The 15,336-nt window shown below is 54.7% G+C and overlaps 1 pseudogene; it reads right to left on the reverse strand.

The window, feature by feature from the left end:
* Positions 1-1,365: 1,365 nt before the first annotated feature.
* Positions 1,366-14,758, reverse strand: LOC135885359 (zinc finger protein 34-like; annotated as a pseudogene).
* Between the last annotated feature and the right edge of the window lie 578 nt (positions 14,759-15,336).

A 15,336-nucleotide genomic window follows, 5' to 3' on the forward strand; every position in this document is an offset into this window, starting at 1 on the left:
CATGGAGCCAGGGGCATATTAGGAGAGGCAGCTTGAAAGTGCTGCTTCCTCCAGCCCAGTGAGTCCAGAGACATATAAGGGGTCAGCTAGACAGTGCTGATTGACCCGGTCCGCTCAGACTTGCTCTGTTAATGTATGTGTGGGTGGGTGGGTGTGTTCATCCGGTTCTGGGGCTGGAGGAACCCAGCCCTAGGGAACCTAGGTCCTGCAGGATAGCTCCGTTGGGAGGGGACTTGCAGAAGGGAGAAGTAGAGCTCCATATGTAAACACAAGATCTTCTGAGCGTGCAGTTGAGAAACGACCCCACCTTGTCTCAGTTCTACCAGTGGGGCTTCCGGGAGCTGGTGTCCTAAGATATATACATGCCCGTTGTGCGAAAGATTCATATGTCCCTTCATGCTTCAACACCTTTCCAGAGGACCTGCGTCCATGCTGATGACAGGTTCTGCTCAATAACAATCCAAAGCAGTGCAGACCAACACATGTTCATTCTCATCATCTGCAGAAGGTTGTTTTTCTTTTTGGTGGTTTGGGTTCTGTAGTTTCCGCATCGCAGTGTTGCTCTTTTAAGACATAAAAGCACGCTCCACTCCTTTTCCCCCTCAGATTTTGGAAGGGACACTCTGGACCTGATCCCAAAACTGACATGCTGTGGGGGGAGGAGGCAGGTCAGGGTCAATGGGCAGGTGAACAAACATGCTATGCAAATGAGCCCTTTCCCATCTCCCGGGGGCTGAGACTGTGTGCTCAGGGTGGAATGTCTGACTCAGTGATTGCAGAGTTTCGAAGGGGATTGTTGCAAGCAGGGGTCCCAGCGGTCCCAGTTTGTCACTGTCTCTCTAGATTGGGACAGTGTTCACTGTGTCGGGGCTGGTCCCATCCCCCCGGAAGCGCCTCAGGAAGGAGACAAACCCTCAACCTTCCCCACTCTAAAGTCCTTGGTAGGATGAAGGGAGCGACGGTGAGGACAATCCCAACAGATATCTCAAGGGCTGTAGGAGAGAGGGGCTGATTCCCTGGGCTCCTCCTGGTTCTCGAGGAAGGAGTCAGTGACTCTTCTCTGAGAACCATCTTTTGGATCTTATGGTGTGTGTGGGGGGGAGGGGCGATGGGCCTAGGCCAGCCTGGGACCCTGTAGTTAGTGCTCAGTTGAACCAGGCAGAGCTCTGGCTTGAAGTCCCAGCTCCTTCCCCTGTTGCTGAAGGAGGAAGGGCCCAACGTTGCCTTGCACTGATGGCCCTGGCCAAGGATGGCCAGTGGGATCCCAGCTAGGCGGACAGACTGGAAAATGGATCTTCCAGTCTCTCCTTTCCAGGCCTCCCCAGCATTAAGATAAAATTGCCTCCTCACCCCTCCTCATCGGGCTCACCACCAAGAGGTATTGAGGCCTGTCTGTATCTGGGGATTCTGCCAGCAGCTCCCCAGCATGGCACCCGGGAGGTTGGCCAAGACCTTGTGCAGAGCCTATAACGGAAGGGAGAGCCACGGGTCAGGGGCTACACCTGCCACAGGACAGTAAGGGGTGGGAAGCACCGGTGAGACCCCAAACACATACCCTGGCCTCTCTGATTCACATCCTACCGCAGGCTTTGTCCCCAACCATTTCCTGTTTCTCTAGACGAGACATTTTCACAAATGTCAGAATGCCTTGGCGCTCAACACCATGAAACAACCCTTTCTCCTCCCCAAAGGGCTTTAATGCCCGTTCTCTCTCCCACACTCACTCCTGCCAGGAATTACAGACGTGTCTCTCTTCCCATTGCACAGATTGGGATGCTGAGGTACAGAGAAAGGAAATGACCTACCCCAGGTCACACAGCAAAGCGATGGCAGAGCTAGAGAGAAAAGCCAACAGTTCTCACTCCCGCTGTCATCAGCAGACAACAAGCCCCCAGAGGGAGGGACAGAGCCCAGCAATTGGGGGGGGGGGGGGGATTTTCATCTACACAGTTCTCTGTTAGAAAATCCCATGAACATTAAACAAGTTTGGTTTGTGGAATCATGAATCAATTTGGATGAAAATTATTTGCAAAAATATTTTGTTTCCAAACCAAAAGCACCTCCCGTTTGTGGCGTCCCGTTAAACTGTCTCTTCGCACACAAAGAGGACAGGAGTACTTGTGGCACCTTGGATACTAACAAATTTATTTGAGCATAAGCTTTCGTGGGCTACAGCCCACTTCTTCGGATGCAAGCCCACGAAAGCTTATGCTCAAATGAATGTGTTAGTCTCTAAGGTGCCACAAGTACTCCTGTTCTTTTTGCGGATACAGACTAACACGGCTGCTACTCTGAAACACAAAGAGGACACACTTTGATTTAGAAACGAGATAAGATGCTTCAGTCAGGGCTAAGTAGTTGCTCCCCTTAATGATTTAAAGATAATAAAATACCAGTAAAATTGACTCTTTCAGCTATTACACAGCAGAACCCCATTGATCGCATCTAACTGGGACCAGGTGGGGCCAGATCAGCTAATCAAACATTTGGACACTCAGGAGAATGGGAAAGCATGAGGCTGCAGCGCCATCTAGTGGCCACAGGAGAAATCGCCGGCTGCTGGACCTGTGTGCACTGGCGGTTTGGTTAACATGGACAGATGCATAATGCAAGGTTGGGAAAACGGGGATCTGCTGCACTACATCATAATCTGCAATGACTCAACCCGATAGGACACCTCCTGTGCTACACTGCTACTAGTGACCCTCTCAAACAGGTCCCCACAGCTCCCCAGCTTCCCCCCACCAGGAGGCAGGTGTGAGAGGCTTGTTATCCCTAACCGACAGAGGGAGAACCGAAGGCTGAGAAAGGCGAAGGGCCTTGTCTTACATCACACAGCCTGTCGGGGCAGAGTTGGGAACAGGACCCGGGTGTCCTGACTTTCAAACTAACCATCAGTCTGGAGTTTCACACACTGAATGATCAGAACAAAGTGACCTCGAACGAGCTACAGACCAACCACCATTCACAGTGATTATTCAGCAAGTGTTGTAGAAGCACTAGCACGTCAGAGAGAACCAGGACCAGCTCAGAGGCAATCCATGGTGAGAAGGAAGGAGAACAATTCACCAGGCAGATGATTGGTTCTGGCTTATTTGCTGGGCCTTAAAAGAGAACAACAAAGTCCTGAGTCTCCTCCCTGTCACTAGATCCCCTGCTCAGCCAATCAGCATTGAGACTCTGGCGGGAGGCTGAGGGTTCCCCAGACGGCCCAGGGATGGCTCAAGTCACCAGTGAGGATCGCTCTCAGAGCAGTCTTCCTGTCCCATCTCTTTGGGAGGGCCTCCCTCCACGAGGGCTAGAGAGCAGCCCCCTCCTCGCCAGTGGAGGGAGGGAAGTAGGAAAAAGGGAAACCAAAAAAGACAAACCCCAATGTCCCCATGACTCTAACGGACAAAGGCCTAGGTGGTAAAAAATTCTCCCACCTTAACCTAGTGTTTTCCATGCCTTGAATTTGGCCAGCACCAGGTGGATCAGGCTGCCTAGGTACCAAACCTCTCTGGGGCTCTTACCTGCTCCACAGGGACGTCTGTCTTCTCGCTAAATTAGCAGTGGGAAAGGAGAACACTGAAAAGAGGCTCCTCGCGCTCACATACATGACCCAGAATTCTCTCTCAGTCCTCGAGGAGAGACCTCCAGAAGGAGACTCCCTGCAGCAAAGCCACGGGGGTCTCTGAGATCGCCCCAGCCCTGCAGCCTGTCCTACCTGGCCGTTGTCATGGACTGTCTGTGAGATCACCGCCTCCCAACCTCCTTTAACCAATCAGCAGAGGTGCTGCAAAAGGCCCTTGTGATGTCACTGCCACACCCACCCCTGCCCTGCAGGGCTAATGTCCTGCCCCTGGCCAGCCCCTTTGTGTGTTTGAGCTGCTCCCCCTGTGTCACCCCTACGCACTCAATGTTAGTGCTGGGGATTGAGCAGGCGACACATGGACACATCAGAGGCTGCTCAATGTGGCACACTCAGTTTTGCAGAGATTTGGAGACTTTAAGGCCAGAAGAGACGGTTAGATCATCTCATCTGACCCCTCTGCACACCACAGGCCTCCTGTATGGCGCAGTAGCAAGTTTTGGACCAAAGCAGACTCTGGAAAGGCACCTCATCAAGGGATGGAGAAAGCACCACTTCCCTTGGTAGTCTGGAGGAAATTGATGCTGTGGGGGGCAGGGAATTGACCCCAAGGCCACACTTGTGAGTCTGTATCATAACACACACGCACAACAGCACTGCGCAAAGTTTGTACACGTCACCTTAACTCTGATGTTTCCTAACGTTTAAAGGCCTGGTCTCCATGGTGTTCTTTGTGCTTAGAGAACTATTTTGGGGAGAGATGCACTAATTTGTTATTGTGAGGGGGCCCCCCAGGGTGCAACCTGGAGCTGGGGTACCGCCGAGCCCTCTGTCTCACCAGCCTGGGCTCCCTCTCACACTGTGCTGCTGTGAGAAGATGCAGATCGCTCCCGGCCCTGCACTCACACAAACCTTTACACAGGCAGGGACACACCCAGCTGCAGGTACTATGAAGTTTCTCCCCAGCTCCACAGCCTAGGTCTGCAGCGCTGCACCGTCTTGCCCTGGTCAAAAGCCTGATCGGTATCAGTTTATTACCCAGTCTGCCCCTCCCTCCAAGTGGAGAGGACAATGCACCAGTCTTTGGCCTGAGCAGGTTCCCCAAGCACATGTAGCAAAACTCCCTGTTTTGGGGGGGAATATAACACACATTTATTAACTACGCAAAGGTAGGCTTGAAGTGATTATAAGCAATCAGCGTACAGCTCAACGCAGATTACTCAAGAACTAAACCAAAAGAACCCTCTGCTTTGGCCCCAGCGGCAGATCTGGCCCAGAGCTGAGGGCAGGTGCCTCCCCGGGGCTGTGAGAGCTGAAGCTCCAGAGTCACTTTCCTGCCCAGCCCCAGCCCTTTCCCCCGGGTCTCTCCCCTCACCGGCAGGCTCCGGCTCAGGAGCTGGCTCCAGTCACCGCAGAAAGTCCGAACCCTCCCAGCCCCCCAGGGCTGGGCACAAAGGGGGGCTAATGCAGCTCTCTCCCCAGTACAGACCTGGCTGGGGGCAGCAGCAGCCCAGGCACCACCATCCCTGCCGCAGCCCCCGGACTCCAAATGCCCTGCACCGGACACAGCTGCTCCCCACCCTCCCCTGGTGCAATGGTCAGCATGCAGGAGTCTGACTCCTACCATCTCAGTTCAACTCTCCGTGGGACCACCGGGTACCCTGTTGGCTTGTGGCCAAGCCCTGGGAGCTCTGCTTCCTTCTATTGAGTTGTGCAAGAGCAAGTCTTTCCCCTCCTGCCGGGTGACTAGCGCCCACTGGTGCCAGGTCCTCGCTCTGGCTGGTTTGACGGAATGGCCGCAATGGGCCGGGCCCTAGAACTTGACACCCTGGCTAGAGATGCTGCAGTCCTGAGGGTTGCGATTCTCGCAGCTTCACCAGATGCCCACAAGCTTGGCCCTTGCACTTGCTGCCGCGCTTTGACCCTTGCCCACATGGCGCGTAACGAAAGGAGGCCCAGGCCCAGGGTTGATAGGCAGGAGGGAGGAAGAGCCCCAGGCTGGAGCCCAGCACACTTTCCTCCTCTGGGCTCCTAGAGCAGAGGCGGCTGGTGCTGACAGCTCCAAGGGACGGCTTAAAAGCCACAGAGCAACCGAGGGTGGGGCAAGAGGAGGGGAGGACCGTGCCTGCGCGTGAGCTGCAGACAGCCACAAAGACACCAGCCAGCCTGCTCCCTGGCACACCAGACACTCACTGAAAGGCCATCCGCAGACCAGCATGGGGGGCAGCTGCTGATGCTCTGTGGCCAACATCAGAAGACGGTAGGAGAGCAGGGCCAGCCCCGCTGCTGGGGCCTCTTACCATTCCCGCTCCAAGGTTGCTCATTTCACAGTGGGGCAGGAGATTTTCCCCCAAGAGGCTTTTCCCCAGCTGGTGAGAAGCAGAGAAACAGCCGGGCTCCAAAGGTGCTATTTAGCAGCCCCCTCAAGCAGAGGGACAGGCGCACATTTGGAAGAGGGAAACTGCTCTGCACACTAGCCTGGGCATCCGCCCATTTTCTTTGGCAAGTCAGGAATGGCAAAGGCCAGCCTGGAAGCAACTAAGGCTCACGCTCTAGCCTTTGGGATGCCCTACGCCCCAATTCCATCCTGGGGCTCTAGCTGAAACCAGAGCATGGGCCTGAGCGGCCAAGAAGAGGTTCCAGGCCTGAAGAAAGCAGGAATTTCTGCACAAAGGGAAAACTAAGCAAGCACAACCATGAAGGGACTTGACCCCTCAATTGCCTGATCTGAAGTCAGCTGCCTTCACCCTTAGGCCACAGGGGAAGAGCCTCTCCAAAGCCTTCGTTAGAAAAGGTGGATGGACACTGTTTCTCGGGTCATCTACTGAGGGGCAGAGACTCTCTGGGCACAAGAAGTCGAGTTCCCAGCGAGATGTGGCGCCAGGTGCAGGACTTTGGCAGGGAGGCTTCAGCATGGGGGATTGGGATGCAGCTGGCTGTATAGGTGCGATTTAGTGGCCCCACGGCACAGGAGGGAGGTCGAGGAAAAGGAATCTTGCTGGTAGGCAGTGGCCGTGGAGAAAAAGAGGAAGGGTACCTGGGACTTTTTTTTTGGCCTCTCTTTTGCCTGCCTGCCTCCTTGCCCTTGTGGGGGAGGTGTAAAGGCTTTCAACAAGCCTGGCTAGCTCAGCCTGTAGCGCACCAGGCTCCTACTCTGCGGGTCTATGGTTTGAGCCCTTGTCTGGCCCCTCACCTCTTCAATTGCCTCATGCACCAGGAGCTCAATGGTTTCCAGAACCACACAGATTCCCAGAAGTGGAGGCAATTTCCTAGAAAAGCCCTTTCTCCTGCCAAGTCCTTTGGAATCAGGAGAGAGGAGCAAGCCCAGTCTCCAGCTGACCATAAGCACTGTGGGGCCAGGTGCTGAGAAAGCCGAGGAGAGAGAGGAAGAAGCAAAGAGTCCAAGTGTAAAGGGGGGCATGGTCCCAATATTGTGGCACATTTTCCTGGCTTATGCACGACCCCGGTGGAATGGGCTAGCTAGGATGTGAGTCCTCACTGCCACTCCCTTTACCCAGAGGCCTCCCTGACCTCGAGGACTCTCCTTCTACTCTTGTGTGTGGCAAAGTCCTCGTAACCCTGGTAAGGCTGGGCCCAGGAAGTCTGGGGGTTCGACCCCCAACCTTGTTGTAGTCACTTAGAACAGGGGCTAGGGTGTCCCCACTCCAGGGTACTCTCTCTGCTCTGGCCGCTTCCCTAACCAGTGGAGCTGCTGCATTTGCACCTGGATCCAACCCTCTAACCAGGATCCTCGACGATTTCAGCTACTACTGGCTGCGATGGAATCGAGACAGCCCAGCTAACGGTGGGGGCCTGAGAGCATCTCCAGACCGCTCTCTGCATTTCACAGGCAGGGCCAGATTAAGGTCAAGAGGGGTCTACGGCGAATGGGAGGGAAGGGCCTAAGTATGAATTACATATAGCAGGAAAAATTGTGAAGTCATCAAACGGAGTGCAGTTTAGTTGAGGGCGAGTCCCTCAATCAGGCTCTGCCAAGCACAGTTCTGCTGCCCTTGATTCATACAACCAGGATAACAACCCTGTAGTGCCCTGCCCCCGCTAACAAAGTGACTTGTGATCCAGCACTAGCCAAAAGTGACCATTGGGCAAAGAGCCCCATCGTGCTGAGCACCGAGGCAGGGTGGGTGTGTCCGCGCAGAGAAGGTCGGCTCGTGAAGTGCTGTTCCGAGCTCACCACTAGGTGTCAGGGGAGAGCTCATTCAGACCCTCTTGCATTAAGAACGTCCTAGTTCAATTGAGGGTCTCAACAGCACCTGGGAGGTGAGTCCCGACGGGGGGGGGCAAAGGGGGCAATTGCCCAGGGGCCTGGGCGACGTCAAAGGGCCCAGCGGGGCCCTGCCGCACAAGAGAGATTCACATGCCTCGTAGCTGCAGAGGCAGCTGGTGCCCCACCCCTCGACGTTGCTCCGTCCCCCTGCTCCTGGCTGGGACTCTCCTGCTAGGTGTGCAGAGCCGGGGGAGGTGGGGGGGGGCACCAGAGAGCAAGTGTGAAAAATCAGGATGGGGGGGGTAATAGGTGTCTATATAAGAAAAGCCCCAAATCTCAGGGGGGTGCTGATGTCAGGGTGTCCCCCTGCCCCTGTGCCCATCTCCGCAGAGCAGGGAAGGCAGACAGGGCTCAGGAACAGAGAAGGAGAGCGTTCAGTCAGTGTCTTAAAGAGACAGCTCAAATTTCCCCAGCAGCCAGCACACCACCCTGTCCCCACGAGGCCCCACCCTTGTACCACCCCTTCCCCCCAAGGCCACATCCCCTGCTCACTCTCTGCCCCTCCCCCTGTCAGCCAGTAAAGAGTGGGAGGGCATAACCCTGAAAGTGATGGGGCCATGGCCCCCTGACCCCCTATTCTGGCACCCCTGGTGTGGCGTAAGGGTTAGCAACAGGAGAGCCAAAGACCAGATATTTGAGACTAAAGCCAGTGGGGGGAGTAGCTAAGACCTGGGGCTTCCACACTAGAGCCCCTAGTTCTAGCCCCATTTTCCTTGTGCAACTTCTCTGTGCATTTATTAGCACCAGGGGCTGCCAAGGTGCCCAATGCCAGATCGCTGTCTAGGGCTGGGGAGACGAAGTCATGGTCAGCCATACGGGCTGGGAGGCACCTGCAGACACAAACAGCCTCAGTAGCAGTGAGATGATTTGTACTCACGGCTTCTGGCTTGTTTCACTGCACCCCAGCCCATGGGTTTTGTCCTTGGCATTGGAGAGCGTCCCCACTCCCCCATCCCGCTGTTCTGCTCAGCAGTCTGGGAATTGCCTCTTGGCACAGTCAGCTGCAAGGGACGCGGGCTGAGGGATTCATCTCTCCAGCCTTCTCCTCACAGCTCCCGCAGGCCACTTCTGTTGGGCAAAAGTAACTGCCTGTCCGTGTGTCTGACTGATGGCTCCAATTCTCAGGCAATACGTTCACCAGCAAACCCCAGCAGCAGTGAGATGCTCTGCCTGAGCCCATCCCCCAGCGCCGACAGCCTCGGGCGGCCACGCAGCAGGAAGACTGACTGGTTCGAAGGAAGTTTACAGCCGTGGAACCAGTTTGCCTGACACACTGGTGACAATGGAGCTCATCACTGTGTGAGTCAGGCTCTGTGACCATACTGTATCCGGTTGCTCAGGCAGTGACCGGCTGCTTCCCCAGCAGCATCTCCACCCCGCACGCCCTTCCCATCGCAGCCCCAGCTCCGGTTCTGGTCCCAGACGGCCACTGCCCAGAGGCACTGTTGAATCTGATCTCAGATCCACTCTGCAGCAACAGACTCCTGGCTGCACTGCCCAGCCACATGGACCAGCCGCAGAACGAAGGAGCGTGACTGACGGCTACAAAGCTCCAGCCCTGGATTCTCCAGCCAAACGGGAGCAGCGCCAGCCTTCCCCTTAACGAAAATAATTCCAGCTCACACCATCCAGCTGCAAGAACGTACAAATTCCCCAGTGCCAAATGCATTAAATCTCTGCACCATTGCACCCAGCTGTAGGGCAGCCCCTGTAACCAGCCACATCCCTGGCACGCGCTCCATTCTCCCCACAGCTGGAGTGCCAGGCCTGGTGTCGCGGCACTTAGGATGCTCTGGGAGGGAGGGGGAGGAGTGGGGATGTGGCGCACTCGGGGGAGGAGGCAGGGAAGAGGCGGAGCGGGGATTTGGGGAAGGGGGTGGAATGGGGGTGGGGGCGGAGCAGGGGCAGAAAAAGGCAGGGTGGGAAAAGGGACTTGTGGAAGAGGGTGGAATGGGGCAGGACCTTGGGGGAAGGGGTGGAGTGGGGGCAGGGCTGTGGGCAGGGCCTTAGGGGGAGGGGTGGGGATGGAGCACCCCCAGGCCAGAAAGGACGTCGGTGCCTATAACAGATGCAGCCTCCCACAGCTGCAACCAATAAGGGAGCCAAGACCTGCTATTAAAGGAGAGAGCACAGAGACCGTGGGTGGGCAGAGGCAGAAAGGGCTGGGATAATGGGGACAGACAGACACACACACACAAACACACTGCAATTATTGTATGTATTTAATTCCTTTAACCAATTTTAGCTCTCACCTTATTTTTTTATTATGAACAAACCTTTAGATTTTCAACACTAGAGGATTGGCCTCTGCATGATTTTGGGGTAAGATCTAAGTTCTATATTGACCTGGGTGTGTGGTTTGAGCTTTGGGATCAGAAGAACTTTTTTCGGATGAGACTGGTTGTAAAGACCCACTCATCTCTGAACCCAGTGTTTCTGGTGGGGATATAGAAACTGGAATGCCTGAGGAAACTGCTTTGATGACTTCTTGTAGCCAGTGGGGTGAAGCAGAAGTTGCTTTTGTTGCTGGTTTGGAATATCCTAGGGAGGATTAGCCACCAGCCTTGGGGCATCTGCCCTATTTCTCAGCAGTTCGTCCTGAATTTGGCACCCTCAGTTGTGTCCCACAAAGACACCACGGTTACACCGTGAAAGACATATCAAGGACTGGTGACATCACCATTCTCACCTGACTCTGCACAGCCTGACCTGGTGACTGTGGGAAGGGTCAGAAACATTCTGTGCACATTTGTCCATCTGTCCCCTTCTCCTCCCGTCCCAGGTTCTGGCTGCAGATTTCCCCAGACACTTTACCCCAAAGCACACTGGCTCAGATTAAAACATGAAACAAGATTACTAACTACAGAAAACTAGAAGTGAAGTGATAAGTGATATCAAACCGATCAAAGCAGATTACCTCGTAAATAAACAAAACCACAAACTAAGTCTAAAGGACTAGGAAGATTGGGTATGATTTAGCAATTGCTCACCCTGACTGATGACACAAGCAGGCTTGCAGATGCTGAAGGCACAAGCTGCACTTGCTTTCCAGCTTGGGCTCCCCACCCCGCTCCAAGTCATTTTCTTTCGGAGCGTCTCAGGTGTTCAGCAACGGGAGAGTAACAAACAACCGATGATGTCACTTCCTGCCTTAGAGAGCTGTTCCATGTGGCAGAAACTTGTTCTTTCAAACTTGGTTCCCAGACCAGTTTATGGAAAAACACAGGTACCCAAAATGGAAACCAGTGTCATGTGGTCTGGTCACATGCCTTTGCCTACCTTGCTGAGTCCATTGCTAAGAGGCTGCCTGGAGCATTCTCAAACAGGCTCACCGGGTGGGGGATAAGATTCTCCTAAGGCCTATTGTTTCCCCTGCTGGCCCTTCCCAACCAGCTGTCTACACTGGAAGCATCTTTCCTAGTGGGTGTCACCCAGGTGTAACTACATTTGAAATAAAGATACATAGTCAATACTCATAACTTCAGCTGCCAAACTGATACATGCATACAAACAGGATACTCCTATTCCGCAAGTCGTCACTTTTCCAATGACACCTTACACGACCATCTTGTACAAAATGCATCCTAATGACGACGAATCTGGGGTGTTGTGTCAAAAGCAGTTTCTCTCTCCCTTCCCCCAGCAGGCTGGCAGGAAGGCCCAGCAGTTCAGCAGCCAGGGCTGCGGCAGGGAGGAGGGGCTGACCAGGACTTCTCCTCTGCCTGGGCTTTGCTGAGACCAGGCAAAACCAGAGGGTCACTGATCAGCTCCGGGCCAGCTGCTGCTGGAACCTGCTCCCAGACATGGGCAACTGGATACTTGGGAACTAAATGCCCCTGCTGGGTGTGGAAAATAGGAAATGGAGTTTTTACTATGGCCAGCCCTAGTCAGGGCACTGAGAGAATTTCCCTCCTATGTGGAGGAGTCTCTGATGTCCAATGTGGTGTTAGCTCCAATTGACGCGTTTTCCATGCTAAGGACATCTGAGAGGCTCTTCCCTGTGTGGATCTGCTGATGCTTGATGCCATGTGTGCACCAAATGAAACTTCCCCACATTCAAGCTCCTTCTCCTCTGAATTACCTGATGGGTAATTATGTGTGAGCTCAGATTGAATCTTTTCCTGCATTTATTGAAGCTTTTCCCACAACACAAGCATTTATGGGTTCTCTCTTGTGTGGACTGTCTGGTGTGAAGCAAGGTTTCATCTTCAAATGAAACTTTGATGTTTACGAAGTTATGAGCTGGGACTGAAGCTTTTCCTTTCATCCAAGCATTTATGGGGTTTCTCTCTTGTGTGGATTCTCCCATGCTTAATAAGGCCAGAGCGCTGACTGAAACTGTTCCCACAGTCCAAGTATTTATAGGGTCGCTCTCTAGTGTGGATTTTCCCATGGCTAAGAAGGCCAGAGCTTTGACTAAAACTTTTCCCACAGTCCAAGGATTTATAGGGTTTCTCTCCTGTGTGGATTCTCCTGTGGCAAATAAGGCCTCAGAGCTGACAGAAGGTTTTCCTACAATTTAGGCATTCATAAGGTCTCTCTCCTGTGCGGATTCTCCCATGCTTTAAAAAAGCCAGATGCCTACTGAAGCTTTTCCCACACTCCAAGCATTTCTAGGGTTTCTTTTCGTTGTGATTTCTCTGCTGGGCTGTGGTTTCCTCTCCCACATTCAATGGATTCATCCACTTTCTTCCAGGGGCTGTTTCCCAGCTTCCTCTCTGACCTGTGCCGATTCCTCCAGGCTTTTCTCTGTTCCCAGCACTGGGAAAAATTCCCTTCAGCTCTTCTCAGAAACCTCCCCTGCAGTTCCACTTGCTCAGCACCTTCCTGCTGCAGATTCCCCTCCTCGTTCTCACTCATTGTCTCCTCACCTGCTGGGGGGGAGAGAGAGTCCAGGCAGGAGTCAGTGCCTGGGCTGGCAGAAAGGACACAAAGGGGAGTAGCAAAGAGGGAAAACACAACACAATAACTGTTGGGAGACTGAGCAATTGGATTCTGTCTCCACGCCCCATCCAAACACTCCCCGGGAAGTGACGTCAGGGAGGAAACTCCTGACAGGGAACAGGGTGGGTGGGAAGCCATGAGCGAGATCTGCCATGATGATACGACACCTGCTGACCAGCGCCTAACCTGGGTGAGATGAGGCAGAACTGAGGGGGGCTCACACCACATTTTGGGGATTTTCAGATTTTTCCTTCATTTGCCAGATAGTTTCTGTGTCAGTGTCACTGACTCCTCACCTGTGCAGGTGCCTCTTGGGATGTTGCTTTCCTCGGAGGCCTGGAGATCCAGGACCCAGGGCCAGCTCCAGGCACCAGTGCAGCAAGCAGGTGCTTGGGGCGGCCAACGGAAAGGGGCGGCACGTCTGGGGCTTCGGCAGCAATTCAGCGGCGGGTCCCTCGGTCCCTCTCGGAAGGAAGGACCTGCCGCCAAATTGCCGCCGAAGAATGAAGCGGCAGCGGTAGAGCTGCCGCCAATCGCGGCTTTTTTGTTTTTTTTCACTGCTTGGTGCAGCAAAAAGGCTGGAGCCAGCCCTGCCAGGACGCACGGCTCTTCCCCTGCTTCCAGCCGGGCGGTCAGGGCAGGTTTGGGAATGGGGTGAAATCAGGAATGAGCAGAGTGCACTGAGGATTGGGGCAGGATTTGTCACAAAGGGCGCGTCTTGAGTTTCACCTGAGCCCATGGTTTGCTGGGGAGTTGTGGGATGTGAACAGATGGGAACATGGTCACTGAGCCCCCGTGGGAGAGGCCGATGTCTGGAGGGAACGGGAAGTTCTCACAGCGTTACTGGGAGTGTTCAGGGTCTGCGGGCTCTGGGGGACTTGCTGAGGCACACACAGCTCTGGTGTTAAACCCCTGCCTGTGTCTGAACCCCCAGAGCCCTCCCCACACACGGAGCCAGTCCCAGGAAGGGAGGTGCACAGAGATGCTGTGTGTGAGTGAGAATTAATGCAGAGAATAAGACACTGCTTCTGCCCCCGGGAAAGCTGGAGGGATGGGGATGAATTAGCATGTCCATTAGGTCCGTGACTCCCCTATCGCATTGGAGGGGGTTGGACGTGAACGCCTCTCTCACACTGGCGCTGTGGACTATGCGACCCATTCCCCTCTCATGTAACCAGAGGCAGAAATACAGGCCCCGTGGCTTCACATAGCGGAGGGGACAGGAACCCTTACCCAGCGAGGTCACGGTCTCCTAATTCTCCTGCATGACGTCCCTGTAGAGGGCTCTCTGAGCGGGGTCCAGCAGAGCCCCCTGCCCCGCGGGGAAATACACAGCCACCTCCTCGAAGCTCACCGGCCCCTGAAACAACAGGTGCCCCCCACTCAGTGCCTGCTGCCCCAGCCACAGCCCCACTATTCATGGGGGAAGAAGCACAACAATAGGATGGCTGTGGGAGGGAAGGAAGAGCAGAATCCCACCCCACCCTGCCCAGAGTGGCCAGGAGGCTGCAGGGAACAGAGAGAAGGGGAGAGCTCCTTGTCCCTCCCAGCAGACAGAGGAGGGCAGGGTCTTCTCATTTCCCACCCACCTACTAGGCACAGGCTGAGGTGGGAGGCAGAGCTCAGTGCAGGGAACAGGGACAGTAATCCCAGCACCTCCCCTTTATATTTCACTGCAGTCTCTGCCTAGGGGGTTCAGGCTCCAGTGGTCTGGTCTGTTTTCCCAGCCCCGTCCAGGGGTTTTTTCCAGTTTCAGAAATGTGGGAATGTTCACACACTCCTAATGGGTCTGTTCATAAACCAGGCCCTAGGCTGAGCATGTCCCAGCAGGTTTATCAGTCCCTGCCCCCCCCCCCCACATCACCCTGAGTGTTTCCTGACCCTCCCCCTCTACAACAACCTTCCCCAGCAGCTCCCCCAAAATCCCCTACCTGCGCTGGATCCACCACAGTCATTTCCCTGCCCCGGCCCCTAGGAAGATGGGACGATCTGGAGCAAAACGGGGTCATTATTCTGCAGCCTGTCAAGGCGAGAACGGAAATTCGGGAGGTTTCTGAATTAGTGTTAGTCCATTTCACACCCCGATTCCCCCAGGCTCTGTCCTTGCAGACAGACACTCTAGACTCAGCCATGCTGGGAGAAGCCTCAGTGACATTATCACAGCACAGACCCGACCTCTCCCCCGGGACTAAACCTACCAGATGCTATTACACTCTTCCAGGAACAGAGTCTCTGAGCCAAATGCCAGAAAAGAGCAGAATCAAAGGAGCCACTTTGGGGGATCCCCCTGACACTGTCCCCAGAACAGCCCATTCCCTCAGCAGCGCAGGGACCAGGCAGAGGCAGGAACTGGCTTTTCCTCTCCCTGCGCCTCACCTCTCCCAGGAAAGTCACTGTCCCGGGGGGCTGCAGGGAAGGGGGCTGGGCAGGGCTGGGTGCCCGGAACCTCCCTCCCCACTGATTGCTCCAGCTGCCCCTTCCAGTCTCTCCCCTCTCCCTCCTGCACGAAGAACCGGTCACTGTCCTGCCATTC

This window comes from Emys orbicularis, chromosome 11 (genome assembly GCF_028017835.1).
Source record: "Emys orbicularis isolate rEmyOrb1 chromosome 11, rEmyOrb1.hap1, whole genome shotgun sequence".
Lineage (NCBI taxonomy): Eukaryota > Metazoa > Chordata > Testudines > Emydidae > Emys > Emys orbicularis.